Source organism: Euleptes europaea, chromosome 8, assembly GCF_029931775.1.
Source record: "Euleptes europaea isolate rEulEur1 chromosome 8, rEulEur1.hap1, whole genome shotgun sequence".
Taxonomy (NCBI): Eukaryota; Metazoa; Chordata; class Lepidosauria; order Squamata; family Sphaerodactylidae; genus Euleptes; species Euleptes europaea.
The window spans coordinates 90,672,531-90,686,894 of record NC_079319.1 but is presented as its reverse complement, the minus strand read 5'-3'; the positions used below and the strand labels follow the sequence as shown (position 1 = coordinate 90,686,894).

At 47.1% G+C, this 14,364-nt stretch overlaps 1 protein-coding gene across 3 annotated transcripts in view; it reads left to right on the top strand.

The window, feature by feature from the left end:
• Positions 1-14,364, top strand: part of LOC130481507 (cadherin-9-like) — a 94,371-nt gene that overhangs the window by 29,884 nt on the left and 50,123 nt on the right. The gene's annotated exons all lie outside the window — the stretch shown is intronic.

Sequence of the window (14,364 nt, the reverse complement as noted above, 5' to 3'; positions counted from 1 at the left end):
GAGGCCTCAGTGGGTTGCAATGCCATAGAGTCCACCCTCCAAAACATCCATTTTCTCCAGTGGAACTGACCTCTGTAGTCTGGAGAGGACCAGTAATTCCAGGGGATCCCCAGGTTCCACCTGGAGGCTGGCAGTGCCTCATCAGATTGGGAGTGTGTGTGTTAATACATACTACTTTTTATTTTTTCAAATAGCTTCTACCTGATTATTTGTCTGTCTATTCAAAACTGAACCTGTCCTTCCCCTCACCTGGAAATGGTGACTTTTCTCCAGCTCTTAAGCTGAACAATGAGGATTATCTCTTCAGACCCATGAACCTGCACGTGGCCTAAGATGTGTGTGTGGCTCAGTCAGACCAGGCACCGCTGTCTGCTTCACCTAATTCAGGGCTGGGCCGAGTGAGGTGTCACTGTCTCCCTTGCCTTGTGTGGGACTTGGCCGGGCACCACCATCTGCCTCATCTCATGCAGGGCTCAGCCAGGCGCTCAGATGCTCTCAATGGTCAATCTTGGCCCTGCCTTTGAGGTAAGCTATGCTGAAAATGTGTAACTGACCCAAGGTCACCCACAGAGTTTCCAAGGCAGAATGAGGATTGGCTGTCCTAGTCTGAAACTCTTCACCACACTGGCTTTTGTGGCATGGGTGCTGCTGACTATTAGATAGCAGCCAGACCTAAGTGAGTCATGCCAGTCACGTGGTATCAAGTTGCCCCAATGACAATGAGTCCTCCCTCAAAAGCCAAAACAGTCCTGAAAAGAGCCCTGTCCCCTACACCTGCCTTTTATTGACAGTATCCAAACCATCTTTTCTCTTGCTCTTAGCTACAGGCATTCGTTTTATCATTTGGGGATTTTATAACCCCCTATATTTAAGTATCCACAGATTTGGTTGACCTTTTTGACCGCAAGAAACTTGCGGGAACAGCCATCCCATTCCCCCCACCTTTGACTCTTCCCCTCTCCCCCCACTTCTCTCAGTTTCTCTAATTTTCTCACCTCACCCCATCTCTTACTTTTCTGTCTCTCTCTCCCTATGTCTACTGCTACTCTTTCTCTCTTTCTTCCCTCCTCCCCAACACTTTCTGTCCCCCACCCCATCACTCTACCTTTCTCTCTCTTTCTTCCCGCCTCCCACACTCTTTCTGCCTCCCCAGTCTCTTTTTGCTTCCCCATCCCAGCAGTCTCCCTTTCTGCATCATCAGTGGTAGCTTCACCACCTTGGGGGTTCTCTTGGCTTATTTTCTAGCTTGTCTGGCCACTTGCCTGGCTGCTTCACTTACCTCCCCGAGAGTCTCACCACCCCAGCAGCAGCAGTGGTGGCTCACTCAACCCCCCAGCAGCTTTCCTGCCTTGCCCAGAGCAGTGCCTCACCAAGCCCCCCCCCCCCGGCCTCTTTGCCATCTCGGCAGCTCACCTGGCTGCTCACTCGGCCTCTTTGCCATCACAGTGGTTGTAGCCACTTCTCTCCCTCCTGCCCGCCCCCGCAGCTTTGCCACCTCAGCAAAATGGTGGGCAAAGGAGTATAGGAACTGTGCATACATAGACAACACTATTGGCTTGGGGGGAGATTAATCCCCCACTGTATTTTTTTATGTTTTCAGATTTTTCTGCAAACCTGGGGAGTCCCCTAGGTTTGCAGAACTATCTGTTTTCTTTCTGTCTGGCCAAATCTACGGGGGGCAAGGGGGAGAAGCTGCCCTGGGCGGCAGGCAGAGAGGCGGCGGCTCATACAGCAGCCAGGTAGGTAGCTGTAGCCTCTGACCTGGCTGAGTTAGATTCATGCTAGAATCTGCTCAGCTGCTGCTGCACTCCAAGAGAAGCAGGGAGAGAGCAGCCCCCTCGAGGGGGCTGAGCTGAAAAGCAGCCTCGAGGCTTGACTGCCCGGCGCTGGCCTTTTGCCATCCAGAGCTCTGACCTGGCTGAGTTTGACTGGTGCTGGCGTCTCCTCAGCTGCTGCTGGCCTCCAAGGGAAGCAGGGGGAGAGCGCCCCCCTCGAGGCAACAGGATAGGGTGGCATAGCATGTCCGGAGGGCACAGAATGCAGTGCTCGGAGAGCCAAAGCAGCCTGTCCACTTCTTTCGAGGTGCTATGTAATTTCCATGTAATTTCCGTGCATGAGTTCTAGAGTATCCGGTGCCCGGTAGTGGCGGGCAAACCCCCGGCAATTTGCCCCTTTGCCCGCCGACCAGCTGACAGTCGGCGGGCAAACGTGCACACGCGTACGCGCTGCTGCAGGTCATTTCTGGTTTGCAACCGGAAGTCCTGCCTCGCAAGGGGCCTTATGCCACTCAAACTAAGAGTCTAAGTGGCACCTCTTGCGAGGGGGGACTTCCGGTTGTAAACAGGAAGTGACGCTCACGCGCATCGGCACGTCCACGCATTGCCGCGCAATCCCGAGATGTGCCTTAAAAGTCTCCCCCCGGAGGAGAGGTAGGACCTGGCAGCCCTAATGAGCTCCCTGGAAGAAGAGGAGGGGGGAGGGAGTGAAGAAAGCCCATGGAGGGGAGTTGCTGACTTGGTGGGAAAGTGGAATCCACAGAAAGGGCAGGCAATGATGGGGCTATTCTGGCTGCAGCCGTTGGGCAGGAGAGGTAAAGGTCGGAGTTGGGGGTCTGCTTTGGGTTCAAAACTATTCACCATGAAACTCACTGGGTGTTCTTCCAGTCATTCCCTTACTGCCTAACCAACCTTTCAGGGCTGTTGTGAGGATAAAATGGAGGAAAATGTTCTAAGCTGCCCTTGGCTTCTTGTAGGAAGGACTGGATACAAATGAATTAAATAAATGCTAAAAGCCCCAAATTATTCTGAAGAATTAGATGAGCTTCATATGTTACCAGAACCCAGGGAATGCATTTCTTTGTAAGAATTAGCAGGTGCCTTGCATATAATCACACAAATGTCCATTAGTGTTTAACAAGCAGAACAGTTTAGTAACATGAAGTAGCTTTTATAAGGGCTTATCCCAAATATGCAGTTAGCCTCTGGACACAAAATACTCATTTTACAGAATGTGTGCAATTCACCCAGTGCTGAGATATAAATGCACATCCCCAACCCGAGTCCATGAGCAGATAAATATCACAGAAAGATGTACAGAATAATCACTTAGTAAAATGTAAAGGTTAAACACGCAAACCCATGGACGCTTAAATACCACACTAAGATCTAACCAAAACATAGAGCTATACCCTGCTCTGCTCAAAATAAAACTGATCCACAGCTTTAGCGAGACATGCATATTACAATCAATTCCCAAAGAAAATCACACCAAAAAAGTCAATAGAACCACAATTCAAAGCCCATGTTGTTGTTATTTGCACAGCACCATCAATGTATATGATGATGCTGTGAGAAGTCTTGCACAAAAAAAGTGATAAAAGTTTAATTGTAGTGAATTCTCTGCCACGTTTCCATCCTATTGGAATACTGATGGCTTGAGTTTGCAAGAACTCTTGTTTTAGGAGAGCCCACCCTTCACTGGCTTCTCTCCCTTTCAGCATTCTTGTCACGGAATGACTCTCATCATGCCTCTGGGTTCATTAAAGTCTGTCTTCCTAAAATCTAACATACGTGTCTGGCTATGAACTCCCTTGGCCCCCAACAGTAAAAGGGATTCTCAGAGGACATGGACAGTGGCCCAGTCATATGGTGGCCCAGTCGTATGGTGCCGGCCACTGGGCCAAGCCCGCTTACATGGTAAGGAACCCTCAAGGATTATGGGGGCTACTTTACTTTCCTCTGCATTCTCCTCCCCATACTATTTCCTCTTTCCCGCCTCCTGTCAGCCTCCCATATCCTCTCCCCTTTCTCTTCCTCATTCTCTCCTTTTAAGCCATCCACCAACCTGTCTTTTATCTGCCTCTCTTCTTCAGCTATATTAATTATGTATTTACTTCCTTTATACCCCACCTTTCTCCACAGTGGGGATCAAAGCTGCTTGCATCATTCTCCTTGCTTCCTTTCATCCTCACAGTAACCCTGTGGGGTAGGTCAGGAAGAAAGTATGTGACGGGCACAACATCACCTAGTGAGTTTCCATGGCACACTTGTGATTTAAACCTCGGTTGCCCAGACCCTATGCTAAAGGGTTTCTGCTGTCTAATAGTAGCAAGCAGCCAGGCCTATGGGAGTCATGCAGTTGGGCGGCTACTGCCAGGCCTGGCCCTCAAAGGCCAAAACAGCCCTGGAAATGTCCTTGCCCCCGCTCCCTACCTTTAACTGACAAAAACCAAGCCTAGAATGCTGTGGTTGCTTAGCAACTGCCTCTGAGGGCTTCCGTTTTTTAAAGCTACAGGTGTTCCTTTTATCATTTTGTGTTTTTTTTAAAAAAAACCTTCCGCTGGGCTCTCAGGCTCTGCCACAGCTGCTGCTAGGCCCACCACATCTCTCGGGATCCACTGCTGCTACCACCAGGCCTGCTGCAGCTCCCAATGGCCACCACAGAATCACGCACATGCACAGACAACACTTTTTTTTTTAATTTGGGGGGGGGATTTAAACCCCCAATGTATTTTTAAACATTTTAGATTTTTATGCAAACCTGCAGGGTCCCCCTTGTTTGCAGAAAACTCTGTTTAGTACCAGTGTAGCCCTGATCCGCTGATTTAGATATCTGCAGATGGGGGCCAGACATTGCTATTTAACATGATGATGATGATGATGATATATTTGTTGATAAGCTTGTAAAAGAGCAAATATTATAGACTAGCAACTGAACTCCTGTGAACACTTAATTGCTAATAATTTTGCTTGCAACCATCCATTTAAAAAGTGTATGTGCAGCCTTCATACATTTATTTGGAATTATGACATAACAAGGGGGCTTACTTCCACGTAAGTGCGCCCAACACTGAAGCCTTCCTATGGATACATTAAAAAGATATCTTGATACAAATATTTCCACATTCTTTTGCTATTTTGCCACCAGAGATTTTGGTGAAATGAGGAACATATTGCATGCTTCATGTTCAGACAAAATACAGGGTAAATTGAAGCAAAAGCAAGCTTGTGAGACTTCGGAGAACCAAAAAAAAAAAAACCCTGGCTGTTTATATCTCCCATTTTATGTATTCCATTAGCTGACTTTAGTCAGCCTGCACAGAAAAGCATCAGTCACATTACTTAATGCATGTGGAAAATACAGGCGAAACAAAAATGAGACATTTTGAAAGAACGATGGAAAGACAATCTACTTTATGTGGACTTCTTTGACAAGCACAGAGTACTTCCAAAGTAAGCAAAAAGGGCTTTAACATAGAATCAAATTTTAAAATATGCATTGAATATTTACTTTTTCTTAAAGTGCTGAATGTTCCATTTTCTCATGCATTTTAATTACTGTTATATTATTTTGTCTAAAAGCCTCTGTCAGAGGTGTCGAACTCAGCTGTTACAAGGGCCAGATATGACATAAATTTCACTTGGTCGGGCTGGGCCATGCCTCGTCAGTCCACATCGAGAGTGGGGGGTGACTGCCTCAGCTGGCTCACGGGCCGGATAAGACTCTCAAGGGGCTGGATGGGGCCCCGGGCCATATGTTTGACACCCCTGGCCTATGTGCTGTTTAGACTTCCTTGAATAAATGAAATGACATAGAATCAATTAAACAGTTTAGGGCTCAGTTCCAAAACACTAATGCCCATTGAGAATAGCACCTGTACTTCTTCAACACTCTCCCTGTTCTGTTGATTACAACAAACAAGCAAACACATAGCTTTTTCATGTGAAATACAATGTAAGACTCTTTCCACGACCCTCTTCCTCAATTGGGGTTGGAAAGTGTTGTCAAACCACAGATGACTGATGGCAAACCTATAGGGTTTTCAAGGCTTTTCTTATGTTCTTAAGGCAAGAGAAGTTCATAGGTGGTTTTCCATTGCCTGCCTCATTGCAGTAACCATGAACATCTATTTGTGGTCTCCCATTCAAGAACTAACCAGGGCCAACCCTGCTTAGCTTCTGGGATCTGATGACAATGGACTAGCCTGGGCCATCCAGGTCAAGGCCTTCCCTCATTGTGTGTGGCGACCCCAGCAAGGAGCTTTCAAGGCAAGTGAGAAGCAGAGGTGGCTTGCCATTGCCTACCTCTGCAGAGTCATCCTTGGTGGTCTTTCAGACTAGCTTGGTCCTCTTCATAGGGAATCAGGCATAGCTTAGTTGACCACTGTTTTACAAGTGTGCCCCTCAGCCACTGGCTCTAAGTTAACTCCTGGCAAGACTATGTGCCTCTGGTGGGGCTATTGAAAAAAAAATTCGGTAAAGTTTGGCTTCGGCAAAATTCGGCCCTTTTAAATTTGGGACGTGCCGAAGTCCGAACTCCCTCGCTTCGGATCCGCGAAATTCGGCGCAAGATCCGGAGTTGAGGGGGAAATTCGGGGGGCGGGAAGAGCTGCCCGCGCGCCTTCAGGGAAGCCCCGTGAAGGCACGCGGGGGGCTCTTTAAACAGATCTGCGCCTAACAGCTGTTAGGCGCAGATCTGTTCCCCCCCCCGTGTGCCTTCACGGGGCTTCCCTGAAGGCGCGCGGGGCCCCCTTTAAACAGATCTGCGCCTAACAGCTGTTAGGAAAACCCCGTGAAGGTGTGCGGGGGGGGGGGAGCCTGACGGTTATGCTGCTGCGCCGAACCCCGAATTTGCCGAATTTATTTGCTGAACACCCCGAATTCGGCTCCCCCGTTTCCCACCTTTTTTTATAATTCGGTTCATCCCAAACCAGAAACCGCCAAATTGGGGGAAATTCGGCAGTTTTTCGGTTCAGGACGAACCGAATTGACAGCCCTAGCCTCTGGTTACCCAAATGGCTGTTCATTTGGGCCATTTGGGTAACAGTCTCCCTTCCAAGTACCGACCCTGCTTAGCTTCTGAGATCTGATGATATTGGGCTAGCCTGGGCTATCTAGGTCAAGCCCTTCCCCATTAAAGGTAAAGGTCCCCTGCACAAGCAACGGGTCATTCCTGACCCATGGGGTGGCGTCACATCCCGACGTTTCCTAGGAAGACTTTGTTTACGGGGTTGTTTGCCAGTCATTTTCCCTTTACCCCCAGCAAGCTGGGTACTCATTTCACCAACCTCGGAAGGATGGCAGGCTGAGTCAACCTTGAGCCGGCTACCTGAAACCGACTTCCGTCGGGATCAAACTCAGATCATGAGCAGAGCTTGGACTGCAGTTCTGCAGCTTACCACTCTGCACCATGGGGCCATTACACATTGCTAAACCATCTCATTCAACTATTAAGTGAGATCCAGCACAAAATGTCCACTTGCACTAGAGTGGAAATGCAGCAAGAAAATGACTACAACAGCAGCTTGCTCTCAGTCAGACTTATTGTAGCCTGAATTGCATTCCTCATGTGCAAGGTTGTGCACAACCAGTTTCTGGGCCAAACAATATACAGGGAGGGAAGTGCTTGGCGGTGCATAAAATCTTGTGCAAGTGGAACTGTGCTAAGTCTGTTGACATTTCCACTTCTGCATTGTGGGATCTAGCCATCATATGATATCTTCATTTACTCTTCAGTAGCCCATCCTAACTCTGAAGCAGGGTGTGATTATACAGCAACCATGGCAGCTTCTTTTGAAGGGAAAAACCCCCACTCTTAAATAGAACATTTCACTTAGCAACGGATGTTATTCTACTCATTGTATTTCTTTTTATTTATACCTTTCTCCTCCGCTCTTCTCCCCTGCAGGGACTCACAGTGGCTTACAAACAAAATACAATTTCTAGAAACAAATTGGGGGGGGGGGGCTACAATACAACTCTGGGCTGTCTCTTGCTAATAGATGCAATCAGAGTATATCAGAAAAAATAAAATGGCCAGCTGTGAGCTAATACTTATCATCCTTCAATTGGTTTCCTGACATCCATCCCTGCCATCCTACATACACCAACCTTGTTCTTTTAAAGTATTTTAACAGAAGCATAATTGCCTGCCGCAGCTTAGTGGATGTCCTCTGCAAACTTCAAATCATGGATTTTTGCCCAAATACCAACTCCTGAAATCCACTGATGTTTTCAAAAGGCACATCTCATTTCTTCAGTGACTATATATTACTCATACCTACCAACAACTTTTGACAGAGAAAAAGAGACCTTTTGTATTAAACGAACAAATAATTTAGTTTAGAACAAGCCAGTGGAGAGGTAACAACAGGTATAATTTTTAAAATGTGCAGTGATAATGATTTGAAAGGGTTCATGAGGTGTTCAGTCTAAATCAGTGGTTCCCAAAGTGGGCAGTACCACCTCCTGGGGGGCGGTGGGATTGCCTGGGGGGCATTAAGAGGCAAAGGGCAGCAGGGGGGCTAGAGGTGGGCCCCTTCAACTGTGTTGTTCACTAATTTACAATAGATCAAGCTATGGCACCAGGCTGGCAAATTTGTTGGAAACTATCAGAATCCCCCCTACCCCCCCACCCCCTGAATTTGAAGAGCTGAAACCACTGGATCAAGTTCATCAGTTTTGTTGAATAAATTTCAACTAAAAAGTTTTAATTTGATTTTGAATAGCTGTGCAATTAATTGTTACTGTTTTGAAATTTTGTTATCATCTTCTTTAGTGAGTCATGCAAACCCCTATTTTGAATAATGTTTTTTATAGGGTAGGGTAGTGGTCGCTGGGTTTGAGTTTGTGGAACCAAGGGTGGGGTGGCCTGAAAAGTTTGGGAACCACTGAGTCATTTAGAGTCATTTAGACTCTAAACGAACCTTTCCTTTCTATGACTGACCTCGGAGGGAGAAAATTTCTAGCAGTATGTTGCAGAAGCCCTAATTGGCTAGCCGCTATGTTGTCACAGCCCTGACCTGGATGGCCCAGGCTAGCCTGATCTCATCAGATCTCAGAAGCTAAGCAGGGTCAGGCCTGGTTAGTATTTGGATGGGAGACCACCAAGGAAGACCAGGATTTGTATGCAGAGGAAGGCACTGGCAAACCACCTCTGTTAGTCTCTTGCCATGAAAACCCCAAAAGGGGTCGCCATAAGTCGGCTGCGACTTGACGGCACTTTAAACACACACACATGTTGTCACAAATCCTTAACCCCCCCAACAGTTCTCTTTCTGCGATATTTCAGTCATCATCGCCCAGTTGATGGAAAGGAGTTTTTGCCTACTAACTTCAAAACAGCAACCAACCAACACCCCACCCCAATTTTTGGCAATATTTTATTATGTATTTACCAGTTTATGAAAAAGGTGTCCAGACCTTGCCAAATGCAGTGATGATATTGTGTGTTAATACTGGTAAGCGTCCTACACGCAAATTCAGTGCATACCAGAATGTGGAATGAAATATTTTTTAAAAAACTGTACTGTTCAAGAGATTGGATTATTGGATGTGGATATAGTGAGAGCTGTGTTAAATCCAAGGCCAGCCATGAAATCATTTAGTTGAACTGTAGCAGATGTTATGTTGTTCCTTGAGTTTACCTTTGGGCCCAGCAACAAAATGGCTGCTACAAAATGGCTGACAAAGGAGGCAGAGCCAGCCACAAAATGATTGCCACTGCTTAACTTTAGTAACACAGTGTAGATCCTTGAACAGTTGCTGCCAGAGCAACATTTTAAAAACTCTGCATAGCCAATCAAATCTCCAATAGTCAATCAGAAGCCTTGCTGGGCAAAGGCCCTACCTGGCCCCGCCTACATCCTAAAAACACTTGATGGGAGCCAGAAAAAGTGTTGGCGGGTGCCATGGCACCCACGGACACCACGTTGGGGACTCCTGCTCTAAATTGGTGTATTAATTCCATAGCTACACCTAAATGATGATAGGACACATCCCCCCAATTCAGATTAACTGCCACACCACATAAATAACCAGTAGGGTTCCCAACTGCCCGCTTATGGTGGGCAATCTACTGCCCATTGCTCCTGTTGCCTGCTCACTCTCGGCTGTGGGTGGGTGGAAGCAGGCGGGGGAAGGGAGGGGGAGCCATCGGCCTGACGTCACAAGCCCAACTGGGGTGTGAGAAAAAAAGCAGCCCCAGAGGACCACCCAAATGAGGGAAGCAAGGAAGGTAAAACAGGCTGGCAAGTGGTGCCCCGTCCTCCTGCCTTGCACCAAAGAGCTGATTGGGAAAAACAACTGATCAACGGCAATGCTCTGGGAGGCACGGGGAGGGGTAGCTGGAGGGAGGGGTAGCTGGAGAGGAGGATTGTTTCCTTTGTTCAGGTGGTCATCTGGGGCTCCTTTTTTTCTCGCACCCCAGTTGGAGCCTCCCTGCCAAACTAGAGGTGACGTCATCACATAGATGACAGTGATCTTTGCCCCTAACCCTTTCTCCCTAAACCTCCCGCTGGTTGCAAGGAGGGACCTGGCAACCCTAATAACCAGGGTAGCTGTAACCACTGTGCTGAAAAATCATATTTTCAAACTTAACTGTAGCAAGGGAAAAATATATAAATTCTCAACATCTACAATAAGGATAAGCCTAAAATTTGCTTTGCTTCAGACTCTGTATTTCTCTTTGAACCTATACTTCTTTGTTTTGCTTTCTATGAACCAAAGGCCATAAAATATCTAAATAAGACAGCAAGCAGATGTTTCCATGACTTGCATGTTAAATTAATGGGGGGGGGGAATCCCCATTTAGGAATAGTATCTTAATTTACTGCCTTCAGGAACATTTGCAACAGTCACAGTATTGCTTTATCAACCGACATGCAGGAGTCCCCCTGGTTGACTAAACACACCACTGAATCAAATGCATTCCACAGCAAGGGCATCCCAGAGTAATAATAGCAGTGTTTCTACCCACATCACCATGTCACATCCAATTTAAGAAATTAGTTTCTGGTAAGGGAGTAGACAAAGCACTAGAAGACTGCAAATATTATTTGTATTGTGCTGCCTGCTTTGCCAATACGGAACGGGAAACAACCATGATTGGTTCTTCATGGGCCAAACTGGCAAAGGTCAGAGGGGACTCGGAGGCAAAATTACTTCCTCCGAACCAAACAAAAGGTTAGCAAGAGTGAACAAGAAGGAAGATGGAGCTTGAATAACTCACAGACAGGCGTTTTCTCCTTGGGGTGCAGCTTAGGTACAGCTTAGGTTCCCCCATCTCAGACTGGATATCAAAAAGCTGGAAAAGGCAAACAGACCAAAAAAAAAACCACGCCAATTTAAATATTGAAAAGGGTAGAGCACTTTTTCCCCTGAGCATAAAGGCTAAAGCATTTGGAGCCTTCTCAGGGGGAGCGGGGGGTGACTAGAAGGGGCACCATGGAAGTTAATAATGTGATGAATTATGGAAGAAAGGGGTTTGGGGGTCTCTTTCTCATATTACTCTGGAAAGCCAGCATGTTGCAGTGGTTCAGAGCCACAGAACTCATCTGGAGAGCAGGGTTCAATTCCCTACTCCTCCACATGAAGCCTACTGGGCGACCTTGGGTCAATTACAGTTCTCTCAGGACTACCTCAACCTACATGGAGGCAGGCAGAGCCATAACTAGGGGGGAGAAGGGGGCAGCCACCACCCCTGTGGCATGCAAAGGGGTTGGCAGAACTGCTTCTCCTACAGGAGCCTTTGTGCCGGGTAGGAGAGGCAGTTTTGCTACCTTCTCTGCATGCCAGAGTTTTGCTACCTTCTCTACCCCCCCCCCGCCCCGGCTACTGCCCTGGTCGCAGGCAATGGCAAACCACTTCCGAACATCTCTTGCTTTAAAACCCTACAAGGTCACCATAAGTCAGCTGTGACTTGATGACACACATGCACACACATTACTCTGGTAGGATTGCCAGCTCTTGTCTGAGAACTACCTGGAGATTTCGGCGGAGCCTGAGGAGAACAGAGTTTGGGGAGGGGAGGGACTTCAATGCCATACAGTCCAATTGCCAAAGAGGCCATTTTCTCCAGGTGAACTGATCTCTATCAGCTGGAGATCAGTTGTAATAGCAGGAGAGCTCCAGCTATTACCTGGAAGTTGGCAACCCTATACTCTGGAGATGTAGTGTCAGGGTCAAATGTATTAGGGAAACATCTGAGAAACCCACTTCAATGAGAACTTAAGCCCTGGAGACTTCTGCTTGTTCTCCTTTTGATGTCATTGCCTGCACTCTTTGAGGAAGCCATGACAGGAGTGAGGAAAAGCAGTCGCTGACTATGGCTTCTCCCTCTGGATTGCAGCATCAACTGGACCAAGATGAAACATTAACAGACAGTGGCAACAGAAGGAAGGATCAGGCCCACTGAAGGATTCCTGGCCAACAAAGCCAGGGGGAGACAGTGCTGATACCCTGCAGAAGACGCCACTGCTCTGCACTCTTAGAGCTAAGGCACAAACCAATATGACACTGGGGGGTCCATGAACTGAGCTCCCAGAATTGTGTCTTCTCTATAATTTAAGTGCAGCATGAACACATGAAGCTGCCTTATACTGAATCAGACTCTTGGTCCATCAAAGTCAGTATTGTCTACTCAAAGCAGCAGCTCTCCAGGGTCTCAAGTAGAGGTGTTTCACATCACCTACTTGTCTAGTCCCTTTAACTGGAGATGCCAGGGATTGAGCCTGGATCTTCTGCAGGCCAAGCAGCTGCTCTAACACTGGGCGGGGGGGATTAAGCAGACACACCCAGTGCATTTTCCCCAAATCTGAAACAGCCTCAGGGAATTGCTATTTCCTATGTTTGGATACACATTAGGGTTGCCTTCCTGGTGCTGGTGCTGGAGATCTCGGATTTCAACTGATCTCCAGGTGACAGAGAAAAAATGGAGAAAATTGCTGCTGTGAAAGGTGGACTCTATATGCCACTGAAGCCCCTGCCCTCCCCAAACCCTGCCATCTTCAGGCTCCACCCCCACAATCTCCAAGTATGTCCCAACTGGGAGCTGGCAACCTTAATATACATAGATAGGGTTGCGAACCTCCAGGTACTACCTGGAGATCTCCTGATATTGCAACTGACCTTCAGCCAATAGAGATCAGTTCACCTGGAGAAAATGGCCACTTTGGCAATTGGGCTCTATGGCGTTGAAGTCCTTCCCCTCCCCAAATCCCGCCCTCCTCCAAAAACCTCCTGCCGGTGGCGAAGAGGGACCTGGCAACCCTATACATAATAGATTTTACCTCAATCAGTAGCTGTGTGTTTCCCCACTGGGACAGTTAGGGGAAGGGAGGAAGGCTTATATCCCCCATCTCCTGATACCACAGTCCTAATCTGAACTGGCCCCCAATAGGTTGTCAACTCCAGTTTGGGAAATTCCAGGAGATTCAGGGGTAAACCCTGGGGGGGGGAGCCTTGGCTGGGCATAATGCCATGGAGTCCACCCTCCAACTGATGCCTGTAGTCTGGAGATCAGTTGTAATTCCAGGAGATCCCCAGGCCCCATCTGGAGGTTGGCAACCCGAAGCCCTACATACGTGATTTTCAGAGAAAAAGAAACTTGGAGCTCAGAGAATGGGTGCTTCCAGAGTTTGAGCTCTTCATTAACGAGAGCTTAGATGCCATAATGGAGTGAAGCCACAACTAGAATTAATTTTCATTTTTATCAAGCCTCCTTCTGCTGGGTCAATGACCAGCCTCAATCCAACCAGTCCTATATGTAAAGCCCTCCAAAATATATGGAGAGCAGCAACAGCACACAAAATTATCCTGAGAACAAGCACGTTCCATATTTTTTACAAAAAAATCAGGAAAAGCTGGCTAAAATATTGCTTTTTATCATGCAACCCAAACAGTTGTTTCTATGCAGTTATATCTGTTCATTGGGGGGAGGTTAAAGCGATAGTAGCCGCCTTTCCCTTTAGTTTGTGCACCAAGGGAAGAGTTTGTAAGCTGCTGACTGGTATTTGCTGCCTCATTAGGCAACCTCCATTGCTTATTTACTGGCGGTTGGGATCTCTCTAAGGGTGTGCATCCTTAAGACAGCCAAATGCTTACCTGGGAGATACTGAGATACTGTATTGAAAAACCTTCCCTGGCAGAGAGTGTGGAAAACAATTACATGTTAGAGAGCGTGTGTGGTTTGGTCTGCTTCTTTGTGGCTTAACCTGTTGCATGCCAAATACCCTTTGTTGCTAGAAAACGTACCTCATGACTAATGACTATTCTTACAGTCCAGAACGATAACCACCTTCTACCTGTGTTTCCTATCAGCAGCCCAACCATATAGTTACCTGCAGCGTGTTACAAAAGGAGAAGCTGATTGCAGACTTGTAAATAGCCACTTGTCTGTAGAAAATAACCAAGAAGTCATACAAAAGTTGGGTCTTTCAGTTCTGTTTTCTTTTAGGCCCCAAGGGATAAGATATAGGTATGTGTAAACTAGTAATTTTTGGCTGTGGTGTGTCTAATATAGCAACTTGATAGCCCGGCTGCATAGAATTGGTTCCTTGTGTGCTATTTAATTTTCAATTGTCTTATC